Source organism: Sorex araneus, chromosome 6 (assembly GCF_027595985.1).
Source record: "Sorex araneus isolate mSorAra2 chromosome 6, mSorAra2.pri, whole genome shotgun sequence".
Taxonomy (NCBI): Eukaryota; Metazoa; Chordata; class Mammalia; order Eulipotyphla; family Soricidae; genus Sorex; species Sorex araneus.
In genome coordinates this window covers 34,310,728-34,326,944 of record NC_073307.1, presented here as the reverse complement: position 1 = coordinate 34,326,944, position 16,217 = coordinate 34,310,728, and positions in this window count along the sequence as shown.

The window sequence follows — 16,217 nt, the reverse complement described above, 5'->3', positions numbered from 1 at the left end:
GAGCCTTGAAACTAGGTAAATAGAATGTGGCCTCAGGGGATACAGATGATAATGGCATAGTTAGAATATCAATTTATGGGTAATTTATTACTTGTTTGTAAGGGCAAGAAATGACAGCTGTCTAGGTGAAGGGCTGTCAGGCTGGGAAGGGGGCGGTGCCTTCTGAGAGACTCCAGAAGGTGGAGAGAGAGCCTACAGCTGGCTGGCTGGTGGCTCCTAACTGACTGGCTTTGTACTGAAGGCAAACACCTCTGCCCTGGAGGGATGAAGCCTCCTGACCTGGAAGGTTGTAAAGTGACTCTAACTATCTGCAAGGGATACTGTGAGCAGAATTTTTGTGTTTGGTAATGATTTTGTATTTAACTGGTACTTGAAACTTTGCAGGGGGTGATTGAGGGGAGGGGCCACAAAAATTGAAGAAAATTGCAGGCTTCTAGAGAATTCCATATATTAAAGGTAAGGATAAAAGAACCAAAATGATTTCTTGCTGAGTTGGAATTTTTCTCATTTGGGTCAGGGTACCACAGTCTACATCACTGTTCCCTTGCTAGAGAGTGGCCCTTGGGCTTCACAGAGAACAGAACAAGCTCACACCAGGTGGTGGTTCCCTCAATTGAGAAGAATGGTTGCAAGCCCCCTGGGAAGGTTATTTCACTGCCAACAAAACAAATCAGCATCCCATTGTATCACATGTATCACTTGTTATTTCGTTGAGTGGGCACCAGTAATGTCTCCATTCCTCCCTGTTGCGTGCTAGTGTATCCCAATGGTATCTGCTTGCTCCAGGAATACGAAGAGCCTCAAACCATTTGTTCAGGGTTTTGACAAAGAAGTCTGACCATTTCGTAGGTGGGAGGCCAGGCAATCTTTTGACATGCCTTGGAATCCAGTCGGTAACAGCTCTAGTCCAGTGGTCATCTCCAAATTGCATTATGTGTCCGGCCCATCTTATTTTTGACACCTTGGCAAATGAAACATCATCCCTGACCCTTGATCGTTGATGGAGGTAGGAACTCTGGATTCCTTCTCTCACTTGACTGAAACATGATACTCCAAGCATAGCTCTTTCGATTCCTCTTTGGAATATCAGAAAAGCATTCTTGTCCAGTTTTTATAGGACCCAGATCTCTGAGGAGTATGTTAGTGAGGAAGAATGGTGGAGTTGAAAAGATATGCCTGGAACCAGAGGTTCTTCATCCTCTAAACAACTTCTTCGTTGCTCTCGAAGGCATTCCATGCTACTTTCTTTCTTCTGCACAGTTCTTGTGCCAAGTTGTTCCTCATGTTGAGTTCTCGATCCAGGTACACATAGCTGCTGCATTCGGAGATGTTCATTCCATTGAGAGCAAATGGGATGTCAGAGACTAGTTCCTTTTTTTCATGAACATTGTCTTGGTGAGATTCAGCTATAATCTGATCTTTCCACACTCATGGTCGAAGTCAACCAGCATTTGTGCCGCTTGGCTAAAGTTTGGTGTTATTAGAATGATGTCATCAGTGAAGTGGAGGTAGTGTAGTTGCCAACCGTCTATCTTCACTCCCATTCCTTCCCATTCCAATCATTGCATGATGTTCTCGAAAGTGGCACTGAAGAGTTTCGGTGAAGTGGTGTTGCCCTGCTGAACCCCTCTCTTTATGTCGATGATCACTTCCTTGTAGAATGGTGAGATCTTTGTGGTGAATCCGTAATACAGCTTGCAGAGAATCTTGATGTATTGAGTTTGAACGCCCTGTTTGGTTGGCTAGGTCTTTGATGACCACTTCAGTCTCACAAGAATCAAAGGCTTTCTTTAAATCGATGAACATTAGATAGAGTGGCATCTTGAACTCTGATGAAACTTCAATGAGCTTGGTCACGGTGTGGATATGGTCGATCGTGCTGAATCCTTTTCGGAACCTGGCTTGCTCACATGGTTGTCCTTTGTCTAGTGTTCTGCCTATTCTATTCAGGATGACTCGAGGGAACAACTTGTAGAAAGATGGACAACAGGCAGATTGGGCAATAGTTGCCAATGTCAATAGTTGGCAACTATTGGCAATAGTTGCCAATAGTTGTCAATAGTTGCCGATGTCTCCCTCCTGCACAACAGAATGGTCCTGCTGGTTTTCCATTGGGACAGAACCTTGCATTTGTACAGGTAGCATGTGAAGATCCGAGCCAGTGTATTGATGAGTACTGGCAGCAGATTCTTCAGGTATTGGGGTCTGCCCTTGTCTGGACCAGGTGCTGTATGCATCTTTACTGACAAAATGGCGTGTTGGATTTTGGAAGGGAGAACACTGGGAACAACGTATCCATCCTGCAGAATTTGGTATGTGGGCAGGTGGACATGGATATCAAAGAGATCCGAGTAGAAGTCATGGATAATCTTTTCTATTGTCCTTCTGAAGATGTGATAGATCCATCAGGATGTCAAAGGGCAGTCATCTTGGTCTTGTAGTTAGTGAAAGACAGTCTCTCACCCTGTTCGTTCCATTCTAGGCCATGGTTCCTGATGTGGAGTTCCTTGGGCGACCTTCTCGGTCCTATCTTGGCATTAAAATCACTGACAATGATCTTGTAGAAGGTGTGGTCTTCTTTATAGAACTTCTCCAGCTCCATGTAGAACTTCTCAATTTCTTATTCATTGTAGTTGGATGTTGGTGCATAGACAACAAAGATAGAAACTGCTGGCAGTGAGCCACATCTATTCAAGTGTAATCATCTGATTTGGGTTGTTAGACATTCAAATGAATCAATGCTCATGGCCAAGTTCGTGTTGACAAGGACACTGACACCACCAATTGCATGTTCCAAGGAACAGTCCTTCTCCAGTGTCGAAAATGGTATGATATCATTGATGTCTTCTCATCTTGGTCAGACCAATGATGTCATACTTGATCTTCTACTCTTGCACCATCAGTCCTCGATGGGTGGTTCCAATGCCAGCATACATGCATCTAAAGTACAGACAGTAATTTTAGTCCTTCTTCATTTTGGTAGTCTAGTTAGTCCCTGAGATTTTATCAGCCTCTCCTTGCTCATCCTTCTTAGCGCTGCTGTATTGAGGGCTCTTTCAGTGTCAGGGGAATGAGGCCCATTGCTATTACTGTTTTAGGCATATCGAATATACCACGAGTAGCTTGCTAGGTTTTTCAGTGCGGGCGGGATACTCTCGGTATCTTGCCGGGTTCTCCGAGAGGGATGGAGGCTATTAGGGCAGCCTCTAATCACCCTTACAGGTGTTCCCATTGTTTACACCATATTTGGACCCCATCAAATATGGTGCAATAATTATGGAAAATGGACATTTTATGATGTGTTGTGGCCACGTGGTCTGGAAAGCGGCCTGGAGTGTGGTGGTGGCTGGGTAGTAGAGGTAGTGGAGTTTGGCCGATGAGGTATTTATCTGGCACCAGTAGTGGGGTTAGTCTGGGTATGATCCCTGGGGTGCCGGAGATTGGGGGATAAAGGCAGAGGATCTTTGTTTCTGGGTCCCATTGAACCTGGAGTCCAAGGTCACAAAGTTCTGTTTTACCTGGTTCCCATATTCTCTGAAAATTTATCCCATAAACTTACCAGCTTCTTTGAAGTAAAAAAGCTGTTCAAGCATTTCAACTTGATGGCTGAACTATAAGGGTTTCTGAACTGGTGAGCAGGGGCCAAACTAACTTCAGAAACTTGGAAATTTTCTGAATGAAGACCTCTGCTACTGTGGTAGCCAGCTTCCACAGTGACTGTCATTGGCTGTCACCTCTTGGAATTCCTGGTTGTCCCCTACTACTTAACCCACACTGAGTTAATACTTCTGGTGAAACACTCTTTTCTGAGGGGAGATTTAAAAAGGTGTGATGGTTTTAACTTGATCTCTTGATTCATTTTAATTTGGCCTCTTACTTCATTTGCTATGGGGGTAACAGTGCCACATCAGGATCATTGGTGCATTTGTTGGGAGAAGCCCAGTGATGGGGAGATGAGGCTCCTTGAACAGCCACAAAGCCTCTCCCCTTACTTATGCTTCTGAGGGCAAAGGACACTTGTCCAGCAGACAACCTATGGCAACTTCCTCCAAGAACCAATCCAGAATGGTCCTGTGATATTTCTCATTGGGAGAAACTTGAATCAGTCAATGATTATTATTGGAGACACTAGGTTGTGTAGGAATTTGTTACACAGTAAAAAGAAAAAGGGAAAAAATGGTAAATGATTCTCTAGTTCTTGGAAGAATCTCCACTAGATACAGTCACTGTTCCCACAGAGGACACGGTGGTCTCAGAGCCTAGGACACATGCTGAGTGCATGGCAGAGGCTGCATCTGGCTTTCCCACTCCTGTATTGACAGCAATTCTCAGGACTCTTAGGGAAGGTTGATGCAGGTTCGAAAAGAAAATGCTACCTAAAAGATGAACAAATAAACAAGTCGGTTTCCAAATGATAAGATGAACATGGTCAAATTGAGCCCTTTAATCACTGCTGCTTATGTGTTTGATTATAACTCCCCAGTTTCTATTTGAAAAGAGCAGTTTTGAAGGATAAAGTATAAAGACGTCCTAGGTGATTAGGAGTCTACAGAATACAGATGAAATTTATTTTCCAGTCAGTAAAGATTTTTCTCCACGCCTCCCTGTTCATTGCTGTGATCAGCAGAAGTGCTTGCACATACTTGGTTGCAGGTTGCCACAGACTACAGGTTGCATGTTGAAAGGGCAACAGGGATCCTGAATGGCAGTGTTCTCTGGGCCATCCTGCTATGTGGGGTGGTGATGGGAACTGAATAGCTGCCAATATCCCTGACAAGCAGGTGCTCAATGACTGAACTAGTCCTGAATCCCAGGAAAGAAGCTTTTCATTGGAGAAGACTCAAAGCTATAGAGCAAGAGACGTGAATTTCTTTCTCCAGGTTGCATTCTCTGCTGTCTTTCAAGACCGGCATAGTTTTAGTAATGATCAGCGTGGGAGAGCTTGTCCTAATTCTTTTTATATGAGCTTGGTGTCACAGACCATTGCTGCAAGGATGGCATATTCAGATTTCTTTTCCAAATGAGCTTGATGTTATTTTTATGAAATAACAATGCACCCTTAATAAAGGAGGATGAAAAAATATATGGCAGTGATTAAAATTACTCCATTCTAGCTACTAAAACATTTCAACAAGTGAATGGAGGGTCTGAAAGCAAAAGATACAGCTAGAGGTTTGGGGACATTATTCAGAAAGTCACATTCTATCTACTTAATAAAGGAAATACTTTTTTTTTGGACTAGGATTCTCCCATATGTGAAGGTTCAATTCGGTGATCCTATAATTTCCCCCCACACACACACTACTGATTGAAGTCAAATAACACCATTTTATTATACTGTGATAAAAATGCCATTTTTGCAATATGAGTGACATTTAAACCTCTAAACTCATGTTGAGGTTTAAGTAAATTCTCACAGAGAGTACTCTGTCAGTAGGGATAGATATTTTCAGATCCACGTGAACTGTACACATTGACGGCTATGCACATTGATCATTATGTGATTTTTATTGCTGCCACCTCTGAGGGAAGAATGAAGAGTAGGGATGTCCTAATGATTTGAATCAAAAACCTTGAATGAATGCTTATTAAAAGTCAGATATTGTGCTATCCATACTAGAAAGAGGAGGAGGGTACATTTTTTCCTTCCATATAGTTTAGAGTATAACAGGGGGCCAGAGAGACAGTACAGAGGGCAGGCACTTGCCTTGCATACAGCTGATCAGGTTTGATCCCAGGCATTCCATACGGCACCTGAGCATCAATCAGAGTGATTCCTGGGGACAGAGCCCTAAACACTGCCAGTCTGGCCACAAACCCTCAACCCCAGCACTACAACAAAGTTTTAAGTAATTGAAGAGGGTCATTTCAGTCATGACCATGTGACCTTTATCTTAAAGAATATTTAAATAACTGAACATACTCTGGGGTCCAGGTTATGGTGAAATTCTGTTGTGCAGAAACCATTTTCTATTATAACATACTATCATGCAGAAAAGCACAAAGTAATTTCCAATTAGACTATCTGACTAATTGACAATTGCAGAAAAATTTCAACTTATTAAAGCTCTTGGCCTATTCACTAGAAAATAAAAACTGCCCATTAGTAAAGAATAAGCCACCTTTATATTTTCAGCTATGCCTCCCCCCAATGCCTCCCCCCAGATATCCAGAACATGCTATTTCTAATACGTTTCTCCTTGGCAAACAGAACTAAGCAAAGCTCCAAGGCCTGCAGTATCAAGAGAAATTTTTACCGCTCACTCAATGAGAAGGAAGCTTACTGAGATATAGGGTCATCGCTAGAATGAATCTTTTAAACAGAGAAACTTGCCACACAGCAGACAGCCCCTTAGAGAGTGTCTGGCTTTGCTACATGAGTCCCCTTCTTCTCTTTATTTCCCACCTTTTGCTCTATTCACTAGTTCAAGGATGAAAGCCTTATTTATTTACTTTAGAATTCATCTCTCAGTCAGGCCCTTTTAGTTTAGAATTTACAGCCATGTAAGTTCCCATACATACGCAATTAAATTTGTGCTTTTTCACCTACTAATCTGTCTGATGTTAATTTGTTTGCTCAATCATTCCTAGAATAACCGAGGGCAGAAGGGAAATTTCCCTTATTGTCCTGATATGAAAGACTTGATTTAAAAAAACCCATTCAGCATTATGATGGGCCAACTTACTTAACCACTTTATGTTTATAAGTGACAATTTATTACAATTAATATGAACCTATGATAGAAACTAAGTCTGACCAAATCTGTTGTGATCTAAGAATACAATAGAAATCACAAATTCTTTTCCTGTCTTAAGATGTTATAAAGATCACATAATCAGCTCTGAAATGACATTATTATTACTTTACAAATTTAGTCTGAGATAAGGAGCTCTTTCAGCTGTATTTCTAGACTATACTGTAAGGGAGAGAGCTGGAGTAAAATCCTGATAGCCAGCCATCTGTCTCGACAGGGTCAGCAGTTACCAGGCAGAGAAAACAGTAAAGCAGAGCATATTCCAGTATGCATTTGTATATTCCCTAGATTCATAGAATCTCTTTCTGGAAACCCTGGTGAGAAGCAGGGCAATAGGAAAGCTAATCCAAGGTACCATTACCCATATTTTAATTTGACCAGACTTCTACGTATCAAAGTGAACCAACTATCAGTCAGGACTGGTTAAAAACTACATTCAAAAAAGTTTATGAAAGACTTTTTATGAAAGCTTATCAGTCTTTTTCTAACTAAAACACATAATTCAAAAATACTTGTTTCCTCGGTGGAGTTGCATACAGAACATATACAGCAAGTAAATAAATAAATGCGACAGAAGTGCTTTTTTCTTATTTAGAAAAAGATCTGGCACAGCAAGGAATGGAATAAACCCTGTATTTGCTGTAAAAATGATCACTCTCAAGTAGACTTTGCCATCTCACAGTGTTTGTTTCCAATTTATCATGAGTGTTAACTGGAATCATTTTCTTAGGAAGAGAAATGCGGGGGGGGGGTGGAGGCATTTATATTTTCACAGGCACACATGGATGTACACAGACTTCCTTTTGTTCAGCCAAATTGAATATGTAAAGTAGAATATCTGAACAAAAAAGGTTGTCAGAAAGAAAAAAAGTGGCATGGATTCTGGTTACTATACAAGAAAGAATATTACACAATATGACTACAAACAATTTTTGATGTTAGCGATAGGGCTTGTGAGGTGTTCTCATTAATGGTACTGGATAGTCCTTTACACTTCAAAGAAAAGTCATTGAAAGAAGTGTACTTTATCCGACATGAATGTTATATAGGATTCACAGTAACATTTCCTTTAATATGTAATGTGAAAATTAAAAGTCCCTTAGCTACTAAATATAATCAATTTTAATTATTGAGTCTCTGTCCTACTTTTATGGAAGGATGCAAACAGGGAGCAAGAAATATGCGTGCATAACACGGCATCCCGGAATTTCCAGTTTGGAACAACAATCATCGTGCCTCCTCACCCACTTCAATCCCCGCCTGCCATGTCACAGACAAGGCTCACAGAGGTTAAATGAGTGTTCAGAGTCACTGAGCTAGTTAGGGACAAATACAAGGTGAGAACCTTGGGCATTTTCCATTATCCTGGCTTGATCTCAGGCTGGCCCTTTCTAAGCAATGCGTATAGCTTTGCAGTTCTGGCCATGGAGTCAGTTAAGATAAATCTACAGGGAAGCTTGTTCTGGCTCATGCCAATGGGACAAGGGAACTGTCAAAGGTTGGAATATTTCTGTCTCCAAAGCTCTGCAGATGTCTCATCTAACATGGCTAAAACACCATTAAATTGCAAGGGGGAGGGAAAATTTTAAAATTAAATGGAGTGAGAGAGACAGAGAGACAGAGAAAGACAGAGACAAAGACTTCTTGAGACAGTGAGACCAAGGATAGAGAGACAGAGGCAGAGACACAGAGAGACAGAGACTGATACAAAGAGAGAGACAGAGAGACTAAGAAAGACAGAGACAAATACTAGAGACAGAGAGACCAAGGACTGGAGAGACAGAAATAGAGACAAAGACAGATACAGAGGGACAGGGACAAGAAGCTCTCATCAGCCTCTGGGCTGATGCTGGGAAACAAATCCAAGGAGAGCAGCTTCTCTTGGAATTGTGCTTCTGTGAGAGATTCAGAATGTCGAAACTGCCTAATGCAAAACATGGAGCTGTCTGGCAGTGGCAGGTATGGGAAAGAGCTGGGAATCAGACACTGCACCAAGTAATTTGCTCCCCAATAACTGGAGGCACTACATTTCAAGCTATTTGTGTTGCCTGAGCAAGGCACTGAAATTTTGTCAATCCCCTTTAATTAATCTTGCCATAAGTTCTATGGTGGGCTGGGTGAACTTTCAAACATTAAACAGTGGAATTACTCACCGGGTGGTTTTTCCCAAACACCCCCCAACCCCAATTAAAGGGCTGTATTTGGTTTGGGTTTCCTCAAATGGCGCTCTTGTTAACACTCATCAAACACAGGAAAAATAAAACAGCAATTTAACTGCGCTCGAAGTGTGAAAGGCTTGTGCAAATAATCAGCACATTTCTAACGGGTTAGTAATAGGCAGAGTGCAAAAAACAAATGGCCAGATTTATACCACTGAGCAGGTCTGAAAGCGACATTACAGCTGAAATATATTCATTTACAATTTAAAGCCAGCCTTTCAGTGAATAATTGTTTACATAATGGCCAAGAGTGCTTGTGGGGGCACAACTGGGATCCATTTACAATGTGTTAACCAAATCATGCATGTTTACAAAAGATTTTGAGTTTGTTTTTGGAGAAAAGGATCGTGGTGCCCATGCCAACAAAAGCAGAGCAGTATGTACAGTTTGTAAATCTTTTCTTAGCTGCAAAATTAGCGTCAAGTTGCCTGAGCCCTTAAACGCCATCAGCATAAGTCACTCTCATTAAACTGATGTGTGAAGGTAGCACTCCCAAACAGCAGGTCGCTCCATTCTCCATTCTCAACTCCCACCCCCTCCTTTTTTTTTTTTAATCAGCCAAATAATGAGCTGGAAGGTAGAGTTGTTTAACCAGGCCAACGGAAGAAGAAAGCAGAATCATCTTAAAACGGCCATCCTGGATTTAATAGCTTACAACAAAACCCTAAGCAGGTCAACTTCATGGTTCAGCAATTCCTAAAAGCCCTGTCTACTTCTCCAGAGCTTATCACTGACGGCTGGTGTATAGGCGCTCCCAATGAGGACTGATTTACAGCGTGCAAGGGCTTTGTGGGGACAAAAGAGGGCCAGGGTCCTCAAGAGCTTTCTGTATTTTTGAGATCCCAGAAGATGATGTGGTTCGGTGATAGGAATCTCTTACACTTTACCACTGACATAAACAGGTCACAGTGCCCCGGCAAAAGCTTATGCAGGAATCAGAAGCAATCTCTTCTCTCGCTCCCTCTTTTCTGGGTCAGAGGCAGATTTTATCGAGTCAAGCTATCTAATTGAACACAGACCACGTGACAGGCCCCAAACAGGGTGCATTATAAACAGAGCAGAATGGGCCCAGGTTTGTCTTCAGCTAATGCCGTTCCAGGGATCAGTTGCAGACATCACCTGAATAGAAAATGACTCCCCGCCTGAAACTCCTCTTTCAAAAGCCAGGGAACATGTGGAGCATTACACACACACACACACACACACACACACACACACACACACACACACCATCCACAAATCTAGTTGGACACTAGATGTATCTGTTATGTCGCAATAGTCTAGCTAAATAGGAAAAGTCAGGTGAATGGACTCTGAGCGGCCTGATTTAAACCAGGGCTACACAAACCAGAGCCCTGTCCAGATGGCAGGAAAGTGAATTATATGTAATAACACTTACAGTTTCCTAGTACTATTAGATTTGCTTTCTTACATAAATGCTTAAGTTATGATAAAAAACAGGGCCATGTCAGTGCCTTTCAGCCTCAGCACATTCGCTATTAGCATAAGAAACGCGGCTGCTTATGGCAGAGCTAGTCGGGCTTGAAATTTCTGAATTAATGGATTTGATTTCCTCTTGAGACAAACCATCAGCCTTGCAGTAATGGAAATAGATATAGTTGGTAAAACAAATAAAAAGCTGGCATGCAGATAAAATGGGTTTCAGTTTAAAATAGTAATGTTGTAATTGAAGTGAACAATTACAGGGTTGCTCCTAGGCACAAAAGAAATACCACGAAAATGAAGTAATGTTTTTGTTAAGTATAGTCATTTCACGAAAATGTAGAGCTGCAGATGTCATTGTCTGCCAAAGGGAAAACTATACTTATTCTTCTATACAAAGATCATTTAATAACATTGGGCTAATTTTAATAATAATTGCTAATATTAACCCTATATTTCTCTGGGAGTTGAAGACAAAGGATCCCCACCCCCGCCCCTTTCTCTCCCCTCTGCTGGTAGTGAGCCAACCAGAACAAGTTCCTGTAAAAAGCTACTGGCAAGGGACTCCCAGAAAGCCCCACCGGCGGCAGCCTGCTCCTTTTAATGTCTTATTTCTCTTTCTTTGTTAAGCATCTGTTATCGGAGATGATGCTTGTTGGCTGGCAACTGGAGGTGCAGGCAGGAACTGAGAATAAAGAGGCAGTGGAAAGTGCAAACCCCAGCACGGGCAAGGCAAGTCATATGGGCAGGAAGGTTCCCACCTGATCCCTTCTGCATTTAGGGGTATGGGGAGGAAGAGGAAGACGAAAGTGTCCCGTTTCGACTTGTCAATTCAGAGCAGAGAGTCCCATTTTCCCACTGTCACTGTCACTGTCATCCCATTGCTCATCGATTTGTTCGAGCGGGCACCAGTAACTTCTCGCATTGAGAGACTTATTGTTACTGCTTTTGGCATATCCAATACACACGGGTAGCTTGCCAGGCTCTGCCCGGTGGGCTCCATGCTCTCGGTAGCTTGCCGGGCTCTCCGAGAAGGGCAGAGAAATCAAACTCGGGTTGCCCGCTTGAAAAGCGACTGCCCAACCGCTGTGCTATCGCTCCAGCCCCTCATTTTCCCAACTTAACAATTTTTTTTTTAATGTGCATGCACAGAAGGGAGGACACCAAGGCTACGGCATGCCACAAGTCTCTCCTTGAAAATGAACACACACACACACACACACACACACACACACACACACACACACGAGCAGAAATTGCTCGGATGGGGCCCAGCCCCACCTGGCTCATACTCTTACTTCTGAGCTCAGGTGCGCGGGGCTGCACTACAGCCACACCGCCCCGCTTGGTCACCCGTGGTTTTCCCGTTGGGGCTCAGGAAGGGCAACAGCGTTTGCGTGACGTTTGCATGGATCTGGGCTCGGAATGGCTTTGTTCCTGGCCACGGCCCAGGGAACTGCTGGCTATGGGCTGGGTCTCCTCAACGAGGCCTCTGCGGAGCCAACCGTCCCCATCCCCAACAATGCCTGGAGCTGTGACCCGTTCAGAGGAAAGGTTTAAATGGGGCATCTGGGGGCAAAGCAAGGAGGGGGCCACTTCCCCTTGGGACCCCACAGTGGAACGGAGCCAGGGACTCCCGCAGCTGCCCCGCAACAGTCACGGGGTGTGGGGGGGCTTGGAGTGCGCCCCGGGATCACCGCCATCCCTTGGCAGGGGATGGTGATGGTGGGAGTCCGGGAGGGGGTCGCACGTGGTGTTGAGGGGTTCACTGCTGGCTTCCCGGGTTCATGCTCACACGTGGGCAACTCCACTGCTCCCCCCGCCCAGTATCCCTCTTTCCCGAGGAGACCCTGAAACACTCCCTCGCATCCTCCCGCCAGAGCCGATTCCTAGAGGACCTCGCCAAAACGCTTCTACGAGGCCCAGAATGCGCCCCTGGCGTCCCCGCGCCAGGCAGAGGCGCACGCGCAGCTGACACTGACGGAAATCTTGCCTTTCCCTCCCCTTTCTTTTCTCGACACAGTGGCTGGTGACACATAAACGTGTCTTTTCCCCCTTCTCTCCCTTTTGACAGAGTAATAAAAATCTCATTATCTCTGAATAGGCAGCAATTTCGTTATCTAATCTTTTTTTTTTTAACCAAAAGGTTAGTTAATTAATCAGAAACAAATTCTGATTATTATTTCAATAGAATTAAAAAGACAAATCACAGGAGTGCGCGCAGAGGGGGACGTGGGGGTGCGGGGGGGGTGCGGGGGTGTAGGGGTGCGTGTTCACCTGCTCCGCAGCGCCCAGGCGCGCGGGCCCGCGGCCTGGAGCCGCCGCCAGCAGATGGCTGGGCCGGGCTGGCCTTCGTGCTCACGCCCGGGATCCCATTACCTCGCGGAATCCGTTACCAGGGTAACTGCTAAATTGCTGTGAAAGGCATGGTAATAAAGTAACCTGTCACACTGGCAATGAAAGGAGCAGAATTTTCCTGTTCACTGAACTTTGCAGCTCATCAATACTCACTTGATGGAGAAATCCGCCACTACTCCCGGGTCAGCCCGCAGGAATCCTAAACCATAAGGGCTCTGGCAATGCAAACTAAAGTTCATGTAAACACAGGGAGAGAGAATGGAAAAGCTGGAGTCTTAGCCGCACGGAGCTAAATGCTTCCTCCCTTTGGATGCAGGGAATGGGGGCTGGAAAGAACCTCACATGGCTCCCTTTGTTGTTGTTGTTTAATTTAGAGCGAGTTAGAGAAAACTAACCTTTGCTGCTGGTGAAAGGCAGAGGTGATTGATTCGAAATGGGGGGAGGGAGGAACAAAGCGCAAAGAGTGCATGTGGGGAGAGACTCTTGACAAATGTTCCCAAGATCCTTCTGGCTTTTTCAGCTTCCCGCTTTCTGGGGGATGGGCGCGGGCTGGGGGTGGGGGGGACACGTTCCATTAAGAGGTCAGGCTACTTGAGGAAGGGTTTGGATTGGAGCCTTTAAAAGAAAGGAAGGAAAAAGCCTCAGTGTGCATAAGCACGAAAAGTTGGGACCACCCCTCCCCACAGCAGTTGAGGATCCACTAGATCGAGGTGGGAGGGGACAGACCGAACTCTGGGAATGCCCGCAGATGACTGACCCGCCCCCTTCCTGCTCTAGTGCCCTTCAAAGGATTGGGGCTATGGCTGCCAGGTGTGAGGCTCACTGCAATTAATTGAAGTTCTTTGAGGTAAAGAAAAGAGAACAGCAAATACTCTTCTCAGCATTACATTAAATAAGAAATAACTCGCAAACCCCATTTACCTCAATTACGCTTTGCAGGCAGCCCTACAAGCCTACTTGGCAAGTGGGGGGATATATATCTCGCCCTCATTATTAGCCATTTGCAGACTTCATGCTTTTGGCTCCATTTGGTGCTGTCATTAATTAGGTGGTATTAACATTAGAATACTTGGGAGCTTGCTTACTGAAATAACTTTCAATTATTTGGAAGGAGGGAGAAAGTTCTCTTTTCCCCTCCCTCCCTTTGACTTGCAAGTGCTCATAGTTTTGCTATTTAAAAAAAAAAAAAAGAAAAAGAAAACCCTGAGTATTTTCATGCAGAGACTGTTGTATGGTTTGTTTGGGACCAAATGGCAGCCAGTGGATGAAATTGTGACATTTGCAGAATCAAAGATCACCCTGCCCCCAGCGTGGAAGAAATTATGACCCACCTGGCAACAGGAAGCCACCAGGCTGCATTCCATGCTTCCTCACAGCCATCCCTTACAGATAACAGGCCAGGCCAAGCACACCAGTTCCACTGGCCTTTGTTCCCTTATCCCCTCCCCCCCCAAGACAACTTAAAAGCACCCTTAGTCTCTCCCAGGGCGCTGCTCTACCCAGCCTCATCAGAGATTTGTAGAGTTCCATCTGGGAGTGCATCCCAATAAGCTTCTCCTATTTCCTTCACTTTATTTGTCTCTGTCCCTCTGTCTGCACTGGAGAGGGTTCTCAAATCTATCAACTGTCACTTCCCATGGCACCTGCAACCCAATGGAAGAAAAGCTCCAAGAAGGCATGATGCTCCGGGCCACATGTTACAGCGGAGCCTCACTCACTGGCCGAGTTAGCCAAGCTTTCAACAGATATTCTCAGAAATGATGGTGCCTTTTGCTGTACGATTCCATTCAGGGAAAGGAAGAGAGGTTTCCAGCCAGCATCCTTAAAAATGGAAGTGTTGTGGGCTGGAGCAATAGCACAGCAGGTCGGGCGTTTGTCTTGCACGCGGTTGACCCGGGTTCAAGTCCTAGCATCCCATATGGTCCCCTGAGCACTGCCAGGGGTAATTTCTGAGTGCAGAGCCAGAAGAAGTAACCCCTGTGTATCGCTGGGTGTGACCCACAAAGCAAAAACAAACAAACAAACAAAACAAAAAAAATAAGTGTTTTCTGTCCTATTGGAACCAAGTCTCAAACATTGAACCGCAACAAACATACATGCATATAACATGACTTATACAACATGTATTTCCTAGTAAACTTTGGAGAGGATAAAAAACAGAAGGAGTAACCACTTGAGAGCAACCCAGTCCCAACTGGCACCCCTGGGAAAGGTGTTAGTAAGAGTCAGGGGAGGACAAAGTCTTTTCTACCTGAGGGGATAGTTTGCTGAAGTTTTGAAGAAGACCAGGTCCAGAAATGAATGAACCAAATCTGTAGCTAAGTGGCATCCTGATACCAGTTGGGTCAGCAGACTGGATGTGAGTCAATGAGCAATTGCACCCTGATACACCCTCCCCACTTAGGCATCACCCCGTCTGCTGTGCTCTTTCCAAGTCACCAAAATGGGTTTATCAGTCAGATTATTCAACTGTTCAAGATTTACAAGAACTTTTATTAGTGAGTTACCAATTCAGAACTTCTATTTTGAATTACCCTAATTTGTAGGAGCTGCCATGACAAAATATCACTGGCTTTGATTTTTCTAAACAACAAAATCAATTTTTCTCCTAATCAGAAGTCAGCTGTCAAGGTGTCAAAAGCACTGGCTCCTTCTGCACCTCCCCTTGTCCCAGAGCCCATCCACTGCATCTCCTCTCTGCATCTATGCCCTGCTCAGCTTCCTAAAGGACCCCAGCCGTGGTCAGGAACACACTGAATCACGTGACTTGAACTATCTCTTTCTCCAAACACCATCACAGTGTGAGACATAGAAGGCTCGGACGACACTTACCCTTAAAAATACCAACGGGGCCATAGGTACCTTCCTTGTAAAATGAATCCTGCAATGACCCGGAGCTTACAGAGTGAGGCATTGTGGTGGGCCAGTAACTTACTAATTTGTTTCATCTTTACAGCATCCCCGTGAGGGAGATGATGTTCTGATTCCTTTTCTGGAGATGAGACACGAAGGCAGAGAGACATCCTATGACACTCCTGCAGTACTTGATCAACAAAGATTGACACCTAGGGTCTGAGGTCTCTGCTTGTAAGTTCCTCTTTACGTGGTTCAGAGCAGTCATGGACAGGCAGTTCCCACTACGACCTCCCACTCGTGGCATGGGTGGCATAGAACAGTTGAAAATCAAGGTCCTGTTACTGCCCAGACCAGAGGCTGTACTGTGAGATGAGAGAGACTCTTCTTCCCCCAGCTACCCAGTAAGTCTCACGCGGGCCAGATCTGCTGGGCTTGACTGCTAAATCAACTGGTTTTAACATGACAAATTAACTGTCTATCAGTTAGAGAAGTTTCCCAAATTTTCATCATCAAAACAATGCTTGATGATCTACATGCTCAGGAGCCAAAGATATTTGTCTGAGTTTCTGAGATAACCAAGCAAAAG